Raw genomic sequence first — 23,145 nt, forward strand, 5'->3', positions numbered from 1 at the left:
AAACTTCTAGCAGGAACTCACTGATTTTGAAGGAATTTCATTTTGGGGGGTGGGAGGGAAATTGAAAGAGACGTTTAGAAAAGGTTGAAATGTTCCATTTTGTCCTTTTCAGGATGGAACGTTTCCATGCGTTATTTTGAAACAAATTTTCGTGGACAAATAGATTTTATATTACAGAAATGAAAGAAAAAATGAAACGTCAAAATCAAAATGAAATGCCTTGATTTTAGTGAAATGAAACAGTTGGATTTTAGCACCACAAAATGTTTTGATCGGCTCAAACTGATTTCTTTGGGAAAATTTCATTGCGCAGGAAATTTTGAAATTCTTTGCTTTTCATTCTGACTGGGAATGAAACACATTTCGAAATCTCAGCATTTCCTACGACACAGATATTCCGGTTCCTGCCCCTCTCTAGCAGACAACTCTCCACTGCGACTGACTCTTTATCCCCTCTTAGCTGAAATGAAGAGAGGGAACCCATAGGACCAAACGAAACCTTTCTCAGCTCACGCCGCTTAAGGCCATCCAACACGTCAGGGTACAAACAGGGTGAAAAAATGTGAATGGTGCTGGCTACAAAAAAGGGAGAAATAAAAGATTTATAAAGGTGATTATGCAAAAATACTACCATTCCCACTCTACCTTCCTCCTCATCTTGTGCAAATTGCCCTATTATTCTGTTCCCTTGGGATGCCTGATTGTCCTTATTTCTTCTTTTGAGCTAAAGTCATCCATGCATTAAATTAGTTCTCTGCCTAGAAATAGCTTGATTGTGTTCTCCAAGCTGCAGTTAATGCAAGGGTTCCCAGAGAGTTTCAAAAATAAAATTGGGAGAAAAGGGGCAAGGAATGAAGGGAAAGGCACAGGGAAGGGTTTGGGTTTGTTCATCCCGCAAAACACACCCCCTGAGAAAGATGCTTCTGAGAGCGGGGTTTGGACTTGGAGCAGCTGGGTTGCTGTGGATTTTGGCAAAGGTTTTCTAGCTACGGTACAGACTGATCAGATGGGTGCTGGCTGAAATGAGCACGCTTTTCCCCCCTGATCCGTCCGTGGCACCAGAAGTTGCCACAGCTCTAGTTTTACGAGGGAGAACATGGTTCTCTCCCCACCTGCCTTGAACAACTGAAACTCTTCTGGCATATTTCACGTCTTCTGTATTCTGTTCAATTTTAATTCTAATCGAGGGGAGGGAGGGAAGGACTTAATTGGTGACAGACAGGACACATACCATTAGTTACGATGATGATTCATCATTTGTATTAGCTCAGTGCCTAGGAATCCCAGCCATGCTAGGTTGTATCTATTGGGTGTATTATGGTAGCCTGTAGGAGCCTCACCATAGATCAAGACCCCCGTGTGTAACCGGTTCACCCATCCCTTGGAGCTCCTTCCACTCTCAAGATAACCCAGCTGCTGCCTAGAGTGTCTAGGAATAGTGTAGTACCCCTTTATATAGCTAGTGAACCCTCTAGTGGTGCTCACTATGTTCTATATTTTAGAAACCAATCAGGGCAGCAGGCCTTGTCCACCTAGACCTTGTGGGTTGGGTGCACTAGTAGTAACCTGGTTCTGTGGAAGGAACTGAGCTGCGCTGGCGTGGTTTCTTCATGCTGTTACTGCTATATAAAGATGCAACACGGTTCCTCTGCCTTTTCCCCAGATGCCTCCGCTGAAGAGCTGACTGGTGTACACATAAACCTTACACTAGTACAGCTGTGTCAGTAGGGGTGTGAACTCAACACATCCCTGGCTAACATCGCTATGGGGGCAAATCCCCCAGTGTGGACGCAGCTGTGCTGACTGAAGACTGTTCGGGGAGACGGTGTTCCTATACCGACAGAAAAACTCCTTCTGTTGGTATAAACTGCATCTACACTAGGGGTTCTACTGGCAGAGCTGGGCTGACATAGATTCTGCAGGGTAGACATAGCCCGAGGCCTGGGCTCGGCTTAAAAATTAGATCTTCTTAGCTAGGTCCCACAAGGCAGTGAAAAATTCCGCACCCTGTGCGACGGAGGCAGGTCAAATTAACCCCTGCTGGTTCTTCCGTTGACCTAGCTGCTGTCTCTGAGAGATGGATAAGCCACACCGATGGGAAAACCCCTTCCATCGTCCTAGCGTGTCTGCACTGCTGTGCTACGTGAGTGCCACTGCTGTAGTGTAGATGTGGCCTGAGGGGTAAGCTTATGGAAGGAATCGGAGCTTCAGAACCAAAGTGCTGAACAAAACTGGTGGGATTTCAGCCAGTGGGACAGAAGGAAAGCTCTGTTCTTGGCACCTCTGGGCACAAGTGCCCGTGTTTCACTGGCACCTTGCCCTACTGGATGGCTTGACCCTGCTCCCAGTGACGCTCATCCCATCCATGTAAGCAGGAGCAGGCCAGACCCATGAATCATAGAATATCAGGGTTGGAAGGGATCTCAGGAGGTCATCTTCTAGTCCAACCCCCTGCTCAAAGCAGGACCAATCCCCAACTAAACCGAACGCCCCAGTGAGATGACGTCCGTATGTTCTACGTACAGGCGGGAGGAATGAGAGCCGCATCCTAGTCTCCGCTGATGATAGCGGCCTTGGGGACCCAGCCAAAAGCGAGGAACGTTGCCATGAGACACCTGCTTGTGTGGGGAGCCGGGTCTCCGGGGGCGAACGGCCCAACACAAGGCAAAGGGGAAGTGACATACCTACCGATGGAAGGTGGGCCACTTTTGGCTTTGTTTGGTTCCTTGGGGGATGCTCAGCCGGCCCACGTGTGCTTCTGGGAACTGGCTGCTCTGTCAGGGCCATGGGCAGGCACAACGGAAGCAAGGCCCAGGGGCAGCTGAGAAGGCAGAGAGCAAGCGAGCAAGAGAAGTCGAAGACAGAGGGAGTCAGCTGGCGCGAAGAGAGCACAGAGTGGGAGGGAGAGAGGGGATTGGCGAGGAGGAAGAGGACTTGGGGGAGAGAGGCGAGGGGTGTTAGGAAGAGAGACCATCCCAGGAGGCACCAGTAACTCACCACTTGCATGCGTGCAGTCCCTGGAGTTGCAGCTGACAGGCGAAGGGGGCCCAAGGACACCAGCTCAGCCCTGCTCGCCACAGATCTTACCAGCCTGCAAGGATGGAGGCTCCCTGGGGAGATCCCAGCTGCCCATGGACCTGTGAGGGTCCTGTTTTAAGCTGTGGTGAACATCCAACACCCTCCCACGCAGCAAGTCCTCAGCTATGGGTGGGGAGATCCCCGGGGTTGGACAAAGGCTAACCGTGACTTGTTCGATCCGGGACACAGGAGTCCCTGAGACGCTTTCCAGGGACACGAGTGGGTCAGTAACTTGCTGGGGACAGGCAGATTCATTCATGGGGGAATGGTTACTGCTGGGAGAGAACTTATCTGGGCTGGGGAAGGGATCCCTTGGGGGCATAGACCTCACACTGGCCATTCAGTTCAGTCCTGCCACCAACCCTTAGAATAAACCCCTGCGGAGCTCAAAGGCAGTGACCCAGCAGCTCTCACTGTTCTATAGGGTGGTGTTTCCATACGGGATGGTACAGCATGGGCCCTCGGTGCTGAAGATTCAGGGGCAGATCCCCACGGGGGTCCATGGCAGGTGTCCTTCTGCAGCTACGGGCATGGGACACAGACACAGCCTGAAATTGCTTATGGCCCCCCAAGCTCCTCCCTGCTGCCGGCTGGCCCTGAGCGCAAAGCTGCGGCCGGCGTCGGGCGTCAGCTAAACCTTGTGTGTTGTGCTTCCGCCGAGCCCGGCAGCTTCAGCTCCATGAGGCTGAGTTATCAACGGAGCTTTGCCCGGAACATAAAGATCAGCTGTGAGGCCAGCCCGGTTAGGCGAGTAAACCACACGCAGATCCCCCAGAGACAGGAGGCATCCGCGGCAACCGGTGGTTTGCTGGCTTGCCTTCCCCAGCACCACAAACATCGATTTATTTCCTGCTTTTGTTCCTTTCCCTGCTACCGTCCTGGCCCTTTGGCCTGGAGCCACCTTGCACAGCGGGGCGTTGGCTTCTCGGCATGGAGTGTGGCACCTCTCTTCTCGTGTGAGCCGCCATCGCTCCTGGTGTTGGCTCCTGGTCAGGCTGACGGCTGCTGTAGAGAAGTGGGATCTAGTGGATTGGGCCCTTAGCGGGCAGGCGGGGAGAGGGGGGGTCAATTCCTGGCTCAGCTGATAGGCAAGGCACTTCCCGTCACTGTTTCTCCTTCCACTCTTTGGATCTATCGGAGCTCTTTGGAGCAGGGTCCGTCTCTCATTCTGTGTAATCACAGCACCTAACGCTATGGGGCCCCGCTCTCAAGGCATTACTGTAATTCCTGTGCTGGCCAGTGGGGAATATCTGCCTTTGACAGGCAACTTAGCTCAAAGCCCAAACTTTACAATTCCCCACGTCCCACCCAGTTTGACTCCATGTCGCCAAGTCCCCACATCTCCTGCTCCTTCTCTGCCAGCTTGAGTTCGACCCACGTTGCAGTGATATCGAGCCGAGCACAGCTCGCTTTCCCTACCAGGCAAGCCATCGATCCGCACGGGCCTAGGGAGGCGGGGGCAAGAAGGATGGGCTGGGAGCTAGCATGATGCACTGGGTGTCGAGAGCTGTGCGTTTGATTCCTAGTTCTACTACAGAATTCCCCTCGGACGTTGCGAAGTCACCGTGCCCCAGTTCCCCATCAGCGAAAGTCCACTCGCTTCTCCGTCCCCAAGGGGTATCGTGAGCACAGAGTCCATTCATGATTGTGCAGTACTATGCTGATGACGGCATCCTGCCCCAGGGGTGGCCTTGTAACACTGAAGGTTTCAGAGAAAAGCATCACCAGCTTATGAATGTTGCATGGGTGGAAATGCCTCCCTTACCCCAGCTGATCAGCTCCTATCCTGAAGCAGGGCCCTTGTGCCGCTGTCCCACCCAGAGGAGGATTAGGGGTTTGTGAGACCCTGGGCCAGAGCAAGTGGAGGCCCTTCCAGCTGCAGCCCCCCCACCCTCCCTCCTGGTGCTCCTGCCAAGGAGAAGGGTCGGGGCGCGGGGGCTGCTCCACCCACCCACCCGGCGCTGCCGCCAGGGAGCAGGGTCGGAGTGGGGGGGGTTGCTCCGCCCACCCACTCAGCTCTCCTGCTGGGGAGTGGGGGAAGCCCCCAAGCCCTGACCCCACTCCCCAGCAGGAGCGCTGGGCGGATGGGCAGGCAGAGCAGGTCAGGACGCAGGGGTGCTCAGTTTTCCAAGAGCCCCCCCATTGGCCGGGGCCCCATTGGCCCAGTGGCTAATCCACCACTGATCCTACCTACCAGAAGGTGCCACTGGCATTGCTATCCTTATTCCTATGGGTCTAATCCTGTTTTGAATCTTGCTGAATCCTTTGCTTCTCTAACATCCAGAGGCAGTGAGGTTCACAGGTTAACATCCAGGCCGCTCCCCCCACCCTTTGTTATTGGATTCTCAGGCAGAGTGATTGGAATAATAATAATAATAATGATTAATGGAGATATCCCATCTCCTAGAACTGGAAGGGACCTTGAAAGGTCATTGAGTCCAGCCCCCTGCCTTCCCTAGCGGGACCAAGTACTGATTTTGCCCTAGATCCCCAAGTGGCCCCCTCAAGGATTGAACTCACAACCCTGGGTTTAACAGGCCAATGCTCAAACCACTGAGCTATCCCTCCCCCAATCGCTGCCTTGCTACAGTACAGCATCCATTATGGTATGTAGTTACCTCCGTCATATCTCCTCTTACTCCTTTCTAAACCCAACAGCCTGAAAGCGTGGTGTCCAAAGGTGCATTAGCACCTGCAACTTCCATTGCTGACCAATTTACATTGCTCAGCACCTTTGTAAATCAAGTTAGTCTTTTCAATCTCTCCTCCTCCGGAACCTCTCAAAGGCACGGCTAATCATGTCCATTTTCCTTCTCCCATTCTCTTCCATTGCATGTATTTTCTGAGGCACGGTGAGCAGAGCTGAACCCGGTATTCAAGATGAACCATCAATTTCACATAATGGCCTTCTGAAATGTCCTGTGTTATTTTCTATCCACTCCTTTATAGCCTCCTGATGTTGGCGTGGTGGCGGGGCTTTTTTAACACCACTGACCCCTGAGCAGGTCTCTGCACTGAGCTGCCCACAATGACGTGTAAGCTTTATTCTAAAGCATCTGCAGCTAATTCAGAATCCATCAGAGTCATTTAAATTATTCCTCCCAGCTTGCATTACCTTGCACTTTTCTGTACCAAATTGCATCTGCTATCATGTCCCCAATCACTCGCGATGGGCAGGCAGCTTCCTCCAAAGGGCCTCACGCTTCTCCATAGCTTTCATGAACATGCTATAAATAATTGCGTCCTCGGCAAGTGGCTGTTCATCGCTTCTTCCATGCCATTACTCGGGCCAAACAGGTTAAAGCCTTTTCTCCCAACCTCCTTGATCTTCTCATCAAAGGGGATTGTAGGAACATGGTAGAACCTCGGCCCAGAGCTGTATTTGACCATCCCAGGTTACATGTTCTCAGAGCAACCGTAGCTCTCTTTGGTGGGCCCTTTGCATGTTCTGTGAGTCCCCTGAAAGAACTGGGGCTGGACACAGCAGCGTTTGAGGGAAGTGGAGAGCAGATCATACCCAAATGAATGGCTCAGCTTTGCCCTGGATAGGATAGCTCGGGGCCCAACTCCCCCCAGGGAAGGATAAGAGTCATGCCCTTTGCTTGGGAGTTTGTTTACCCTGGTGCAGGGAGTTTGGGATCCTGGAGGGCTACGCTCCAATGGACAGAGAGCAAGATCAAAACCATGTAATAATTTGCCATCAGCGAGAGCCAATGCAGTCCGCCCAGGCCAGCCGGTCTCTAGGCAATCAATCCCTGTTCAACGCGATGCCCTCTTCTCCGGCCCTCGCAAACAATGACAAATGGAGCTCTGCCTTGACTGGCGTGGAGTGGCGCCCGTCCGCTGGAGGAATAATCACCCATTTGCCAGAGGAGATAGTTCATGCTCCGGCGCGAACCTCTTATCCAGGAGACAGTCACAGCTCACGGAGCCTGAAATTAGATATCGTTCCTCGGGGGCTGCCTAATTGGCCATGTCTGACACTGCAACGGGAAGTGTCCAGCGGCGCTGACAGTGGAGAGGCTTTTTGAAGCCGACTCCTTCTCGTCAGGCGGCATTTCTACAAAGAATGCTTCTCCATAGTGAGTTCCCGCAGGCCAGGCCAGGCATGGACCACCCTGCTGCAAGACAGGAAGTGGGGTGCAGCCAGATACCTGGCCGTGGCACAGCCAAAGCTCCAATTACTGGCTTCAGGGTGGGCTCCTCCCCAAAGGTCACCAGATGGTTGGGGAAAGTCTGGTCTTCTGGAAAATCTAACTGCAGCTCACTCTCCTGGGGGCTTCACATGTAACCTGCCCCTGGAAGGGAATGGAGCTGGTCTTCTAAATGTAACAGACACTCACTTAGTCCACATGGTTATGTCACTGCTAGTGGCTGGTTCCAGCAACCACAATGGCCTGCTACTTTCTAGCAAAGGGCTGCTGACAACATGAGAAGAGCTTTAGAAACCTCAGTATCTAGAGGAGAAACTCCAGTGCACTGAAGTCCCCGCTCCCCTAAAGCACTCGGGCACCCAGCTAACTTTAGGCGGGTCCCACTGAAGTCAGTGCCCGTAAAGCTAAGCATGTGTTTAAGGGCTTGGCTGAGTTTCGGCCTGCACATTCATGGTCTCTGTGATAGCATGCGTTCCCCCACCCCGATGAATCTACCCCAACAGCAGCATCCCTCTCCCTAGGCCACCTCTGCCCAGCCGCTGTGCGTGAAAGGTGCCTGCCCGTTATCCCTGGACATGGTTAGGTACCGGAGCTCTGTCGGCAGAGCGGCCTGTAAGGGAAGCTGTCTCCCCTGCAGCCTGCAATGTTTCCTTGATGCTGCTGCCTCTAGGGGACGTGCTCGTGTGGGTTGTGAGTTCAGGGCCATCACCGCTACTCTCTATCTCCACTCTGTGAGGGACCCCGCAGACCTGCGGCTGGTTGGGCTGGCGCTCCCTCGGGAAACGGGGCCTTATCCCCTGCTGGGGTAAGTCAATAGGCCTGATGTCGATCTGCACAATCTGAGGCCCTAGCCCTGGGTCACTAACAACAGCAGAGGGCTCATGTCGGTGCTGATATACAGGGGAAAGGGGCCGGTTTTCCCTCCGCCTGCTCTCCCCTTATGCAGGGACCTCTCGTCGGCGCGTGTGTGTGTTACGTGTCCCCCTCTGAGTCGCAGGCAGGAGGTTAGGAGTCTCTGGCTGCTCCCAGGGTGGTTAGGCCAAGCTGCAGCGATTCATGTTGCTAGTTGTGGAGGTCCCCAGGGCTGGTGGCCATCACATGCTTGCCTCCTGCGCGGCTTCCTGCCAAGGCTCTGTCTCTGCCCCGCCTCCACCCTTGGCTCCTGTAACTGCCCTCACAGCACGGCACCCCCAGAGGCATCTGTCTCACGGCTTTAATGAGTGTCTGTTGCCGTGACTCAGGAAAATCCCCTCCGCTGTCACCCTGTTCCATGATCCAGCCAGCCAGGGCTCAAGGAACCAAGAGCTGAAGTGACGCCCCCACTCTGATTCACTCTCAAGCAAGAGCCTGGCAGTGGGGATGCCTGGCCCACGTGTCTGGCATGGGGCTAGCTAGAGAAATGGAGACACTGTCTTCCTGGGGCTCTGGGGACAGCTCTTGGTGAAGGGTCATTAAGACGGCCCCTCGTTGCCATATGCCCATCTCCGTCATGTGACAGGGAACTCCCCACAAATTCTAGGCCTCTTTCCCATGAGAGCGGAAGATACTGGGGAAGGCACGTGACGCTCGGGAGGGGTGAGGGGTAGATGCCGTGTGGAATAAATACAAGCTCTCCGTGCCATGCTAAGAATGACGCAGACGCCCCCGCCCGAACCCCCCCGCCCCTCCCGCAACTAGGAGGCGGTATCTGTGATCGGCAGCATGGCGGCCCCAATAAAATACCGCGCGGAGTAAAGGCCACGAGATGGATGGCTTTTCCTTCTCTTCTTTTAATTAAAAATAAAATGTCTCCACTCGAAGTCATTAATTACTAACGACACAATTAGAACCCAGTGAAGGGGGAGGGGAAGGGAAAAAAACACCCTCCAGCCATTTCAGCGCACTCGGAGTTTGAAGAGGAATTAAGGAAATAATTGCTTGATTTAAACTTTATTCGCATTTATGCTCGTTCTGGCAATTCTTTATGAGATCGGAACGGGGGTGGTGGGGGATTGGAGGGAACCATATTTCTAGAGTGTCTCAGCTTTTCTCTTTCATCAAAGGGAGGAGATAAGATGCAGAAGCGTCTCTGGTTTAATGTGATTTCCCTTCCTCGCAGTAGGAGGCTGTGGAGTGTCAAGAGATGTGACGGCTCCAGTGATTTCTGGGGCCAGACATGGCTGCAGGCGCCTGAGTGCCAACCTTCTCCTCTCAGCTGGCGATCCGTGGCCAGGACCGTTTGAGGGGAAGGATGCAGTGTGCAGGAGGCAGGGTGCCAGGCTGGCTAAGGCGCTCCGCTCAAAGTAGCCTGTTGGTGGCTGTGGCAATGGATTGGGCGGGGAGTGGTGACAGAGCTGAGACAAGTCGATTAGAATGGAGCTTCATTTGTTCTGGGAGTTGGAGCCCAGCAGCTGAGGACTGACAGCTAAGGGAACGGTTAGGATGCTGGCTCGGAAACAGGTCTGTACGACCCTCTCAGAGAATGGTCTCTGGCTTGGTAGGAGTAGTTATCTCAGAAAGAGATGTCATGTGGCTGGGATCCATCCACTTGGAGAGAGACCCCATGGCCAAGATCCATCCCTTCAGAGGGGGCCCGTGGCAGGATTCATCCCTTACATCATCTATCTATCTATCCCCATCCACCCTATCTATCTATCTGTCTATCTATCTATCTATCTATCCCCATCCACCCTATCTATCTATCTATCTATCCCCATCCACCCATTTATCTATCTATCTCCATCCACCCCATCTATCTATCTATCTATCTATCTATCTATCTATCTATCTATCTATCTATCCCCATCCACCCCCTCTATCTATCTATCTATCTATCTATCTATCTATCTATCCCCACCCACCCCCTCTATCTATCTATCTATCTATCTATCTATCTATCTATCTATCCCCATCCACCCTATCTACCTATCTATCTATCTATCTATCCCCATCCACCCTATCTATCTATCCCCATACACCCCCTCTATCTATCTATCTATCCCCACACATCCTCTCTATCTATCTATCTATCTATCTGTCTATCTGTCTATCTATCCCCATACACCCCCTCTATCTATTGATCTATCTATCTATCTAACTCAGTCTCCTCTCTCTTTCTCTCTCTCTGGCTTTCCCCTCCCATCAGCCTCATTCTTATGACCCCACCCCGCAAATTATCCTGCAGGTTTGCTATTCCAGAGGCATAAACAGATGGCTGGGAATGGAAAGAGCCAATCACAAACCAGACGAGTGGAGAAGGGGAAAGGGGAAAGAAAGCAAGTTCTGGTGCCCAAGTCTAAAGCTCCTTGGCCGTGAAAAGGTTTAAATTGCTTGAGGAGTCTCCATAAAAAATAGATTAAGGGCACAGGGAGCGGAAAGCCCAACGCAGCCCCCGGCTGCCTGCCGAGTAGTTATTATCTCTGTCAGCTGAGTGTTTTACTCGTACTCTGTGACTGAAACGTTTGATGAGGGGAGGGGCGCGGGTGAGGAGGCTGCCTCTCCCGCTGGTGGGTTAAGCAAAGGGTTAGACTGGAGTTGGAGTGAGTTTCCTTTCAACAACCAATCGAGCCAAGGCTGACCGGGCCGGGTGTGGGGCCAGGGAAGCGGAGGAGAGTGGGGTTCACAGAGTTAGGGTTGGCGAGGGTGAGACTCATCTGACAGCTGGATTCAGATGGCACCATTCCAGTTTATAACGTATCCCAGGAGATAATAAATAATAATACGAGCTAGCTCTGATATAGTGTTTTTCATCAGGAGATCTCAAATCACTTCACAGTCTGTAATGTGTTGCAAATCAATCATCAGGAATCAATAATCGATAGCCAATAATTAATTAATAACGAGCAATTTAAACAGATCACAATTCCAATTATATGTTTAAAAAATAATGTTTCCTTCAGTTTAAATCAGCTGAATTATTAGAAGACCTCGAAGAAGTCAGTTTTGATTGGACTAATCAGTTCGTTAGACAGCACATAACAGAAAGAGGTGTAATCATAGCTACCAGCGATCTGGAGAAGCAAATCCATGCAGTGGTCTGACAGTTTTCTCCCAGTTCACTAGGGTGCTGGTTAACTGCTCGCGGGTTGAGTACGTAGCCCAGTTGCTTATCCTTTAATCCTGGTTAGTGCCTCTTTCATGTAAAGACTTATCCTTATTTCTAGCCGGCTTCCAAAACTTCCCATCATATTTCATAACCTTGTAACTGTCTGGGCAGCATCTGGCGCTGACCAATTGTTTACATCCTTTAGAGAGATAGATAGACAGACATTTTCTGATAAATACATTGACTTTATTGCTAATTTAACATCCATTAGTTCTTGCCGTTTGAACACTGCTTAGGTTTTTTGTTCCTAGCAAAACAACTTACATGTTGGTTAAAAGTTACTCATTTGTCTACTACTTAGTAAAATTCCACCTCTTAGCCACCCCTGCAAAGCATCATGGCAGTCTCACTTCCCAAGCAAGTTATGAGATCTAACACAGGCCTAGTCTATAAGTCAACAGTATTTTCACAACACCTCTGTGAAACAGGGCAGGGCTATTGTCCCCATTGTACAGATGGGGAAACTGAGGCACAGAGACTGACTGACTTGCCCAAGGTCCCACTGGAAGTTTTCAGCAGAGCAGGGAAGAGACCCTAGCTCTCACAAGAACTAAGCTACCGCCTCAACCGTTGGCTCATTCTCTTCTTCTCTTATTTTTGGATACTTGTTCCTGAATAACAAAATATTCCGACAAGGAGCATTGATTGTCAAATAGGGAGGATCTAAATAAGCTAGAACGATTGCTGATCGGGAAAAGTATTTGGCTTTTGTACGTGAAAAATTTCAATGAAAACAATTCTTTTTTCACTTTTATCAATACTGAAAACTGATTTTCATGGAGAAACACAAAAACCCCCCCAAGTGGGACTGTTTAGCGGGGTTCCGTTTTTGGATGAAAACCTGAACGTTTTCAAAGGAAACTGATTTTTTTCTGTGAAAATTTCTAATTTTGTCCAAAATGCATTTTCCATCAAGGAAACATTTCGATGGAAATTTGTCAGCAAACTCCAGCAAAGAGGGAAATGGGGCCTCATGGTAGAGCTGCTCAGAATAATCGAAATAAACCCATGGGCACCTATAAACCCAGAGGCCCATATAAACCAATAGCCTAGAATAAACCTGTAAGTCCATATTGCCATAAGTCCATATAAACCAGTAGGCCAAAATAAACTCATAGCACCACAAAAGCCCATAAGCCAAAATAAACCCATAGAGTCATATAAACTAATAGGCTAAAATAAAGCCATAGGGCTCTATAAACCATTAGGTCAAAATAAACGCATGCAGTGCTACTATCCCCATTGCACAGACGGAAAGCTGAGGTTTAGAGAAACCAAGTGACTTGCTCAAGGTCATGCAGATAGCCTGTGCCAGAGCAGGGAACCGAAGCCAGGTCTCCCAAGTCCCAGGCTAGTGCCTTAACCACTAGGCCTTCCCCCCTCTGTGCCTGTACATAGAAAGTGACTTATATGGGCAAGATGCACTCTAAGAGCAGGACTTCAATTCACAGTGCATGGGTGCTACTCAGGTTCAAGGCCACCGTGAGCCACTCAGTCACTCGGACATCCTCCTTCCTCTGCTCTCGAAAGGAATAAGTAAGAACGAGGAATTATACAGTCTGATCTACCGAGATGTTTTTCTATAAGACCTGCACCAGGAATTATTTCGGGGCCAGTTCTCTGGCCTGTGTTATTTGGGAGGTCAGACTAGAAGATCACAATGGTCTCTTCTGGCCTTGGAATCTATCTAGCTATCCAACACCCGTCGCTAGAGTCGCTGAGCCCCAGACCAGATTGTTGTGTAGGTAACACAGCCATGCAGTGAACTTTACCTCATCTCCTTGGCCCGCAGCCATATCCCCTTGGGCTATGCGCTCCCCAGATCTCAGGAGCTAAGCTTTTATCTCTGGGGTTGCTCAGAACTCGAGAGGCCTCCAAAGGAATTCTCAGCTGCTTCAAGAAGTGGCACCGCTCCTCCAGTAGGTGGCGCTCTGAACTTTGCGTCAGCCCCCAAGCCAACACCACAGCTGGGTGCTAAGGGGGCGTTTTGTCGCGGGAGGAGTCAGCTTTCAGATGTGATGGCAGACTCAGCGCTTGGCTACTTGTGGCAATTAAGATCCCATGTCGCTTTTCACCACTGTGCCCTGGCCAAAGTCCAAGCCGGGTAATTGTTACATTCCGCCAGCCCAAATCCTCCCTGCAGCTCCTGTTTTTATTTATGAGTTTATATTTAGATCCGTAATGAGCCTGACATACGGTGCATAATGGGGAGAATGAGAAAACAAGCAAAGGAAGGGGGGGAAAGGAAGGAAAATGCAACTTTTCGCTGACTTGTGCTTCCCTCCGGAGACTGTGCCGGCCTTGGCGGCGACGGGGACGGAGTAAAAAATAAGATGCATTGTTTGAAAGCAATTAAGTGAAAATGAGCTAGAATCCCAAGGTCAGAAAAGCCCAGGTCGTTAATTAATTCTCAGCATGCTGCGAAAAGATGAATTTCTCACAATAAACAAACATATGTAGCAGCGTCTATGGCAAAGAGTCAAGTTAACACTAAATTATTATAGCAAGAGCTGGCAAAAGTGCAACTGTGCTTAAGGTGGCTAACAATTTCTTCCATCGGATCCTATTTCTAGTTGCTTAGAACTTTGCCAAACTTTAACCACTGAATTTTTCGAGGCTCTGCCTCGGGCTGGATTCTGGGGGAAAGTTTCAGTGAAAACAGCTCCCCAGAAGGCGGTAAGGGGAAAACAAGTAGTTTTGCCAATGTTGGAATTTTTCCAACCGTTTCTTTAAAGAGTTCTGGCGCCTAAGACGTGGAGCAGGAATTTGACATTGGTAGGCAAATAGTTCTGTCCCTGTGAAAATACATCTAGATTTGGCTGAGTTATAAACCTCTTAGAATCGCCACATGCACGTGCTTTGCGGGGCTTTTTGGTGGCTAGCTGCTAAAATCTGTCAACGTTCCAGCCGCAAGGAGCATGCTTCAGTTCCTTCGCGGCAACTAAACTGAGATCCTGGGCCACTCAGCCTCCTGCAGGGTAAGCACAGAGCTGGCATTGCAGCACCTACAGGCCTAGGGGAAGGTGTGCTGGACTGTGAGCCGGAGGAAACGTCTGCTGAATTGGCTTAATAATTCAGTGGACTTCACAGTCATTATTATTATAAAGAGATAGATGGATAGAGGTGCATGAGATTGACAGAAACAGCCATCGTTATACCTTACTGTGAAATATGGTCGTAATGCTGGCTGCCTAATCTGCTTTTGTATATGTATTTTCCTCTTTATTGAAAAATCCCCTTGACTCTACCGTCGGGATCTATATAGATCCATATATACTCCCATAGAAATCTATGAAAGTGACCATAAAACCTACAGAGGATTAAGTATCAGGGGGTAGCCGTGTTAGTCTGTATCTACAAAAACAACAAAGAGTCTGGTGGCACCTTAAAGACTAACAGATTTATTTGGGGACATTTTTACAGAGGATTATGTCTCTGCTATCCAGTTCTACAGGGAGATTTAAACATTCCCTAGAAAACTTTTGCCAGCACAGGAAATTCTGTCAGACATTGTTTTCTTGCTTTAAATAATTGTGTGGGTTGGTTTGGTTGGTTTTTTGAAAGATGGGGAAAAGCCCTGTGGAAATTCACCCAGTAATACAGAGTTTGTCTACACCCACTTAACTAAAGGCATGATTTAAAATCCATTTGTTTTAACTTGTGCAAATGGCTGTGCACGCACTCTTAAATCAATTTCAGCCTGGCTTATATTGATTTAACTAAATCGAGGAGGAACAAATTTAAGAGAAACTGAAATAATCTGAATCCATCTTGTGCCCTCAGACATTATTTTGGGCACAAGCCAGGCTCTGCCATCTCTGCCTATCCCAGGCTGCTCTTTGCACAGCCTCTATGTTGTTAACTCCCGTAAGTTTCCCCTCTCTGAGCAGTGTCTAATGGAGGGATCTTTTTGGTCAGCTCCTTTGCTTGTTCCCCCAGCTGTGAATAACACACCTGCCATGACAGATGTTGTAGCTTCATTAGTAGCACATGGTCCAGAGATATCCATCTTTTCTGGAGATCTTTAGAGATAAGAGGTTGTTGAAGTCTCTGCTGAATCTCAACATTTGTTCAAAATTCATTCCATTTAGTACTGAAATGAACCACTCTTAACCAAAAGAATAGTGTCCTAACAGTAGTTTGCACCAGTTTAACTGAATTTAATTAACTATAAGTCATTGCTTATTGTTAATTTAACTGCATTCAACTAAAAGTTAAGCTACTTTAACTTCTGTGTTTAGACACAGCTAACTAACACTAAAGGGGTATATGATCTGAACTCTGCAGCGACATTCATATTCACAGCCCAGAAATTAATTCCAGACACTGACAGACAAAAGATAACGGAACCCATTACAGAGCCCATCAAGCATTTTGCTCAATCAGACATTTCCAAGAAGCAGGGACCGTTTTGCCTGCAATTTCTCATCTCTTCTCATTTATTTGATAACTGACCTTTTCTGAATTTGCCAAATCTCTCAGGCCCCAGGACCACTCTGCAGTATTTATTCTTTTTAGCCAACTTTCAGCTTCTAATGATCAATCTCATAGCAGTTACGCTAACCTTTGGCAGGAACACTTCATAGGCCTATTAACTGCCGGTAAGTTATACAAATGCTCCAGTAAGTAAATTCAAGGACCAGGAGGAGAAAGCTCCATATGTAGTGGGTAATTCTACACGGGGACTAAGCTACCGTGCTCCGGCACCAATACTAGAAAGTTCACATGGAAGAAACAAAGCAGAATTCGTAGGTCAGTAAAGCTGTTCCTATCTGCCCTGACTCATGAAATGAAGAGGTGGCCCTCAGCCCAGATTTTATCATAGCAATAAGCCAATCGTTACAGTCAATGCTAATTACCCCCCTTGTTAGCTGTTCGCAGAGAGACCAAGGAACAGGTAGGTTTAGGAGAAATTAACTGCTGTCTCATTACTCCAGGCCAAGGATGAGATGCTTTGGCAGGGCAGGGTAGAGGATGTTTTCTTTGTTGCCATCCTGTGCTGTGCAGATGGCTTTAGTCTCCAGGGTTATCCCTCTGACGCCTCTGAGTAGCAGGAAAATGGACCTGCCCAGCTGGGTTTGAGAGCAATGGTCAGACGTGTCTGTTATGTCCCAGGAGGGGCTGAAAGCTGATCCGGCAAAGAGAAGAAATCCAGCCCCAGTGGATCAGGGGTTTGTGACTCCCTCCTTGCTCCTATGATATACCCATTAACTCACACACACAAAACCACATACCCTCACACACCGGCACTCATTCACTGTGACGCCTCCATTAGCGCAGACACACACAAAACCGTTCAGACACACTGATACGTGTGGACATTCATTCCAGTCGCTGAGCTACGTACCCATTCATTCACACACTGGCATGTGCATTCACAAATACACCCCTGTTCTCACACACACATGCTGGATTTTACCTGGTTCCTAAATAAGACCAAATGACGATTTCCATGTTAAAAAATTCCCAAAAGACATGGCCTTTTGCCCATGTCTATGCAAATGGCATCTTTGCTTGAAGAAGGGCTCATTTTGACTCAAAGTATTAGCTACATTTTCGGCAAACAATAGGCCGTTTTTTGTTTTTTTTTTTCATTTTTATAATGAAAAACCTGTATGTTTTGCATAGGTTTGAAATGTGGTGCAGATATATTGTACACCCTACTGACAATGACTACACCCCCTACAACTCAGGCATGTCTACACTTCCAACTTAGGTTGACGTATATGCAGTTTTCAGGGGTGTGAAAAATCCTCCTAATCTAACCCCACCATGTAGATCTAGCTAGGTCATTGTCAGAATGCTTCCATCAACCTAGTACTGTCACTCAAGAAGGTGGCATTCCTACACTATGAGGTTATAGCACACTGTGGCTATGCCACTCTAACCCCCATAGTGTAGACCAGGGGTAGGCAATCTATGGCACGAGTGCCGAAGGCGGCATGCGAGCTGATTTTCAGTGGCACTCACACTGCCCAGGTCCTGGCCACTGGTCCGGGGGGCTCTGCATTTTAATTTAATGTTAAATGAAGCTTCTTAAACATTTTATAAACCTTATTTACTTTACATACAACAATAGTTTCATTATATATTATAGACTTATAGAAAGAGACCTTCTAAAAACGTTAAAATGTATTACTGGCAGACGAAACCTTAAATTAGAGTGAATAAATGAAGACTCGGCACACCACTTCTGAAAGGTTGCCGACCCCTGGTGTAGACGAACCTTTAGATTCTACAGTGATCAGTGTCCTATAAACAGAGAATATTTAAAAAATAAACGATACAGAAAATTTGAGGCGTCAGTTATTGGTCATTGGGGGTAACATACCGAGTATAGGGGTATGTTGGTGTTTTGGGGTTGGGCAGCACACATAGTATATACAGACTGCAATGTCCCCAATGAGGGGTGGGTAACCGGTGGGCGGGATCAGGAAACAGTCGATAAGCGGTGAGGGTCTATCACCCATACAGGAAGTAGAGACAGTCTCATGGGTATAAGTAAGCAGGCTGGGTAATGGGGATGGGGTGACTCTCACGTGGTGGGATTCAATTAGGTTTGGTGGGTTCAGGGCTCAGGGGATAGAGTCCAGCAAGGGGGGTTTGTGGGCACACAAGGTCTCCCCGGCTCACTCTCGGTATTGGCGGTGGCCGGTGATGTGCTCCGTGTAGATATCCCGGGACCAACGAATAGTGTCCAAGACCATTAGGCGTCTCATGAGCCGTGCGTAATGGCGGCCCACCCCACAAGTCCTCAGCACGCGTTCGTTACACGGGTCCCAGGCACCCAGGGCCCCAACGAGCAGAGCGTCGACGTGCACCTCGTAGCCCTTAGTCCGCAGGGTGTCAGCCAGGGGGGCGTACTTTTCGAGCTTGCGGGCTCGGGCTTCGCGGAAGGCCGGGGTCCTGTTCTCGAACGGAATCGTTACGTCGATCAGACTATGTATTTACATTTATAGATTCATTGCCAGCTTATCTACAGAGAATGCTGAGTAATACTAATCAAGTTAGAACCGGGCAAAAAATTTTGACCGAAACATTTTTCAGTGACAAAATGCAGCTTTGGGTTGACCAAAACATTTCAATTCTTGTCAATTTCATCTAACTGGTTCAGTCACACAAAAAAACCTTTAAAACTAATTAAAAAAAAATCCATTCTGATATCTTCTAAATGAAACATTTCAGGCTGTCGACTCACAATGACTTTTTGTTTGGAAATGTCCTTTAGTTTTATTCTTTTTTATTTTATTTTACATTTTTAAAAAGTGCCCCAAAGCAAAACAAAAAGGTTCTGTTGAAATGGCCAATGAACCAAAAAAAAAAAAATCCATTATTCACACAGTTCTAAATGAATTATATCTCTGTGACGCCCTTTATCCCGAAAGATCTCAAAGTCCTTTACCAGCCCTGGTTCCCAGGCAGAGGCAGCAGGCGGAGAAGATGCTGCCATGGGAAATTGGTGGAAAAGTGACTGAGACTGGAGGTGGAAAAAAAGGAGATGAACCCAAGTCATCAAATTGGGCTCTAGGTCCAAATCCAGATTTGAACGCCAGTATTGCTTGGCATTGGTGAGATCTGGAGTTCTGTCTAGCCTGTTATAATAGCTATAAAGAATGGAGCAATTTGCAACATTTAGATCCAGGTGCAGCTTGCAACCTGCTGATGGTTAGTGGAAGGGCTGAGATTCTGGCTGGGTTTGACCCTCTCTTTACTGTGCTCATGATGGAGCACCACCCAGAAGCAGAGAGACGGAGGAAAGACAATTTTCACAGTACCACTCACGGGGTCAGGGCAGGATCTCTCATGATGGGGCTGCCAGGACAGAGGTGACCAAAGCAAGGTGGTCGTCCTACACTGAGCAATGTGGAAGATCATCAGAATCATTATGGCTGAAAGATAAGAGGCAGGGAGGTTCTCTGGGCATGCTCCCTGCAGCAGGATACAGGGAGAATCCAGCCAGATTTCCCTGATAAAAAAAGAAAGACAAGGAGCAGTTCCAATCTCCTCGCCCATTTGTACACATAAAACTTTCTAAATGCTAAGCCAAATAAAGTCTTCTTATCTGCGTATTACCACGTAAGGCTCTTTCAGGCAGATTTAGGATGAATTAGTGCTTTTTATAACTACAAAACAGGAGCAAAGTGAAATTCATTACTCAGCCGGCAGGTTCTTCTGCCTTAACCCTTTGAGAACCAAGCTGCTGCCACAAAGTTACCCCTTGGCAACTGGCTGGCTTGAGGAGTGGGAAGAAGGCCTTGCGAAGGGCGATAGCTCAGAGATCAGTGAGTGTATCTGGTATCAAAGAGACAGGTCAGGGTGGGATTCTTGTCCGGATGGCGTCCCAAGGCACCTCCCCAGCACCAGAATCCCCTTCTCCACGGGGCCGAAAGATGATGGGCCAGGAATTCAGCTGGTGCAAATCAGCACAGCTCCATCAGCTTTCACAGAGCTACACTGGTTTACACCAGCTGGGGATCTGGCCCATTGACTCCGATGGAGCAATGCGGATTTACACCAACTGGGGATCTGGCGCATTGACTCCGATGGAGCGACGCGGATTTACACCAACTGGGGATCTGGCCCATTGACTCCAATGGAGCGACACGGATTTACACCATCTGGGGATCTGGCCCATTGACTCCGATGGAGCGACGCGGATTTACACCATCTGGGGATCTGGCGCATTGACTCCAATGGAGCGACACGGATTTACACTAGCTGGGGATCTGGCCCATTGACTCCGATGGAGCGACGCGGATTTACACCAGCTGGGGATCTGGCCCATTGACTCCGATGGAGCGACACGGATTTACACCAGCTGGGGATCTGGCCCATTGACTCCGATGGAGCGACACGGATTTACACCATCTGGGGATCTGGCCCATTGACTTTGATGGAGCGACGCGGATTTACACCAGCTGGGGGGATCTGACCCATTGACTCTGACACGTCTCTTCTCTCAGGTGGCCCGGAAGGAAAAGTCTCTCACACTCCCTCTCCAAACACCCTCCAAAACTCCCCTGTTCGCTGCCTCAGCTTGTAGCTCTCCAATTTGCCTAGCAAGTGACTTTTTAGACCAAGTTTTTCCAGCTTTGCTCAGCTCCTCCCATCACCACCAGGGAGCGATTAACCATGGGCAGACTTCGAACAGCTGGACGGATCCCCGGTCCCAGGGCAAGAGCCTCACAGCCTTTAGCAAGGCACTGAGCAAAGGTGCAAGGCCTACTCAGGGCGCACAGCCCAGCTTCTCCTGTACACAGAGAACAAACCGTCAAACAACCAGTGCACCGACGGATCCAGCGCCCCATTCACCAAGTCCTGCTGCCTCCAGGCACTTTTCAAATTGTGCCTCTGCCGCTTGTGCAGTCCGGGTGATGGCGGGCGCACAGCTGTTCAACCGGCCATTCGCACACACGGTCGCTGCAGCTGTGCGCACAACCCAGGAACTGCTTGTGCAAGGCCCAGGTTTAATGCATGTGCTCATGCCCCTCCTCCCCGGCAGCTGGTTCTAGGTACCGTAGCAGCCCGCTACAGAGCACCGCAGAGCTGCTCCTCAGCTCAAACAACCAAGCGCTGTGTGTCGGCCGCTGATGGGGCCTAGGTTTGATTCCCCACTCACAGCCGCAGTGACTGCGTGGATGTGCTCCCAGGTCGGCTGCATTCACGCCCTTCGAATTGGAGGGTGCAATTCCATTCCACCCCACAAACTCCCTGCGAGCCACCCCTGCCTCTAGTTCAGAGACTCCTGCATCTCCCCGGCCAGGGTTCATTCTGTGTGCCCTCCTCCCACAGCAGGGTCGCCCGTGTCAGCCGCTCCGTGTGCACCTCCGTTCTCCTGTCCCCCAATGCATGCCCTGATTCCTCCTTCTCAGGGGCTCTGTTCTCCCCACAGCAGGGCCCAGTCCACCATGCTGAGTGTCTCTCTCTACCCCTCTTCTCCTCCCCAAGATCCAGTGACTATGGAAGTGGAGAATCCCAGGAGGGAATTCTTAACATGGATCAGTTTCCACAAGCCTAAAAGCACTTTGTGGACTCCCTACAGAGGGGAAATGCGGCCAGCTCTGGAGTGGGGCGTTGCTGGCATTGAAACAGTGCTCAGCAGCACCTCAAGAGAGTTCACGAGGGCGAGCCATTGGGCTGGGAGAGGAGACACCAAATGCTGCTCCAAGGGATCTGAGACCCCCATGTTCTCTGTCTGGAACGCTGCAGCTGTTACAGCTGCACTCAGGTCCCCCTCCTCCTCCTCTGCCTTGGTAGACACGGCACCAGCTGTTGCCAAGTGTGGGTGGCTGATGGCAGGCGAGCCAGGCGTTCGGCAAGGCACAGCGCCTCGGACCTGACAGCCCACACCAGGCAGCAGAAGGAGAGACGCCTGCTGGCCACCTGGGGAGGGGTGGATGCGAATGAGCTTCGAATGCCTGCAAAGCCCCTGAATTCTTAACCATGTGGCTAATGAGACGCCCTGGGAGATCTCGCCTCAGTGAGCAGATCAGACGGGACAACAAGCAGGAGCCTCGAATGGGTGGAGGTGACGCCAGGCACAGGACGGGAGAACGGGCAGAGGGCAGAGCTGGGCAGCACTGCATGTCCAGTCAAAATGTGCCCTTCCTTTGGAAGAGCGCCCACTAGTGGCAAAAGTGTGCCTCTGTCTCCTTACCGTCTGCTGGGATTGTCAACAGCTGGGGGCCCGGGGTGGGGGAGACCCTGTGACCTCATTGCCTGCCCACAAGACAGCTGGGTTTAGCACTGGATGGCGGCAGCCCTCTGAGATCTCGTAGGTCTCCGTGGGAATTCAGTGAGGACACAAGGACCAGTAGTTACGGGCTGGCAGGAGACGTTATAAGATGTGACCTGAGAGAGGGACAATGCCCAAGATGGCTTCTTTCAAACTCCTGGGCTCTGCTGCATCCAAATCCGGGGTGGCTTTGCCTCGCAGCCCCTGATTATAATTCACGGACGGTAGATAGGGGACCATCCATCTCACTGCACGAGGCCTAGTCATGGATGCTATAAGGGGCCAAATATTTTTCCAGCTTCCTGCAGAAATGGGTTTGCACAGCGGGGTCCTGGCCCACGGCTGAACTCCTGGATGCTACAGTAATACCCTAAGAAGTCAAAATGTGACCATTCCATATAGGGTGGGTTGCTTGTATATGGGGTATAAACCTTTTTTGGATCTAAACCTGTAATAAATGAACTGCAAGAAGGCCATTGTAACAACTCTCGCTCTGCCCAGTACGAGGGGAAAAGCTAATGAGCAGCGCTGTCGGCAATTAGCGAATGCAAAGGCCTGTCCCCCTGTCAGAAGCGTCGTGTCGAGCAACAGAGAGAGCAGGGAACAACGTGCCGTGACACGAGGACGTATCCAGGAACAAGGAGCGGGCCTGACTGGAAATGAGCCTCATTAGTCCATTGCTTGTCAACATAAAGAAACCCACTGCGGTGGGTTCGCACACAAGGGTGTAAAATCGCAGGGAGCGGGAGTGCCCGACAGCTGGCTCCGGAAGGCGTGGCGGGCAGCAGAATGGGTGCGTGATCAGTCACAAGCACCACTTCCCTCCATCACCTGCCACGGTGCTTCAACCCTGAGACGGGAGCTCATTCTTCATGGCCCAGGAGATCCAAAGTGTCTTGGCTGATGCAGACAACAAGAAGATAAGCGCAATCACATATGGAGGTAGTTTGGGTGATGGGGCCACCATACCATGGGGGAGTTGACTGAAACCCCAACTCATTTCACGGAAGGCATCAGACAGCCATGGGAGAGCAATTACTCTTGCTGTTCATTGTTTGCATAACGTTAGCCTCTAGTGTTACCCATTGTGTCGG

This window comes from Trachemys scripta, chromosome 18 (genome assembly GCF_013100865.1).
Source record: "Trachemys scripta elegans isolate TJP31775 chromosome 18, CAS_Tse_1.0, whole genome shotgun sequence".
Lineage (NCBI taxonomy): Eukaryota > Metazoa > Chordata > Testudines > Emydidae > Trachemys > Trachemys scripta.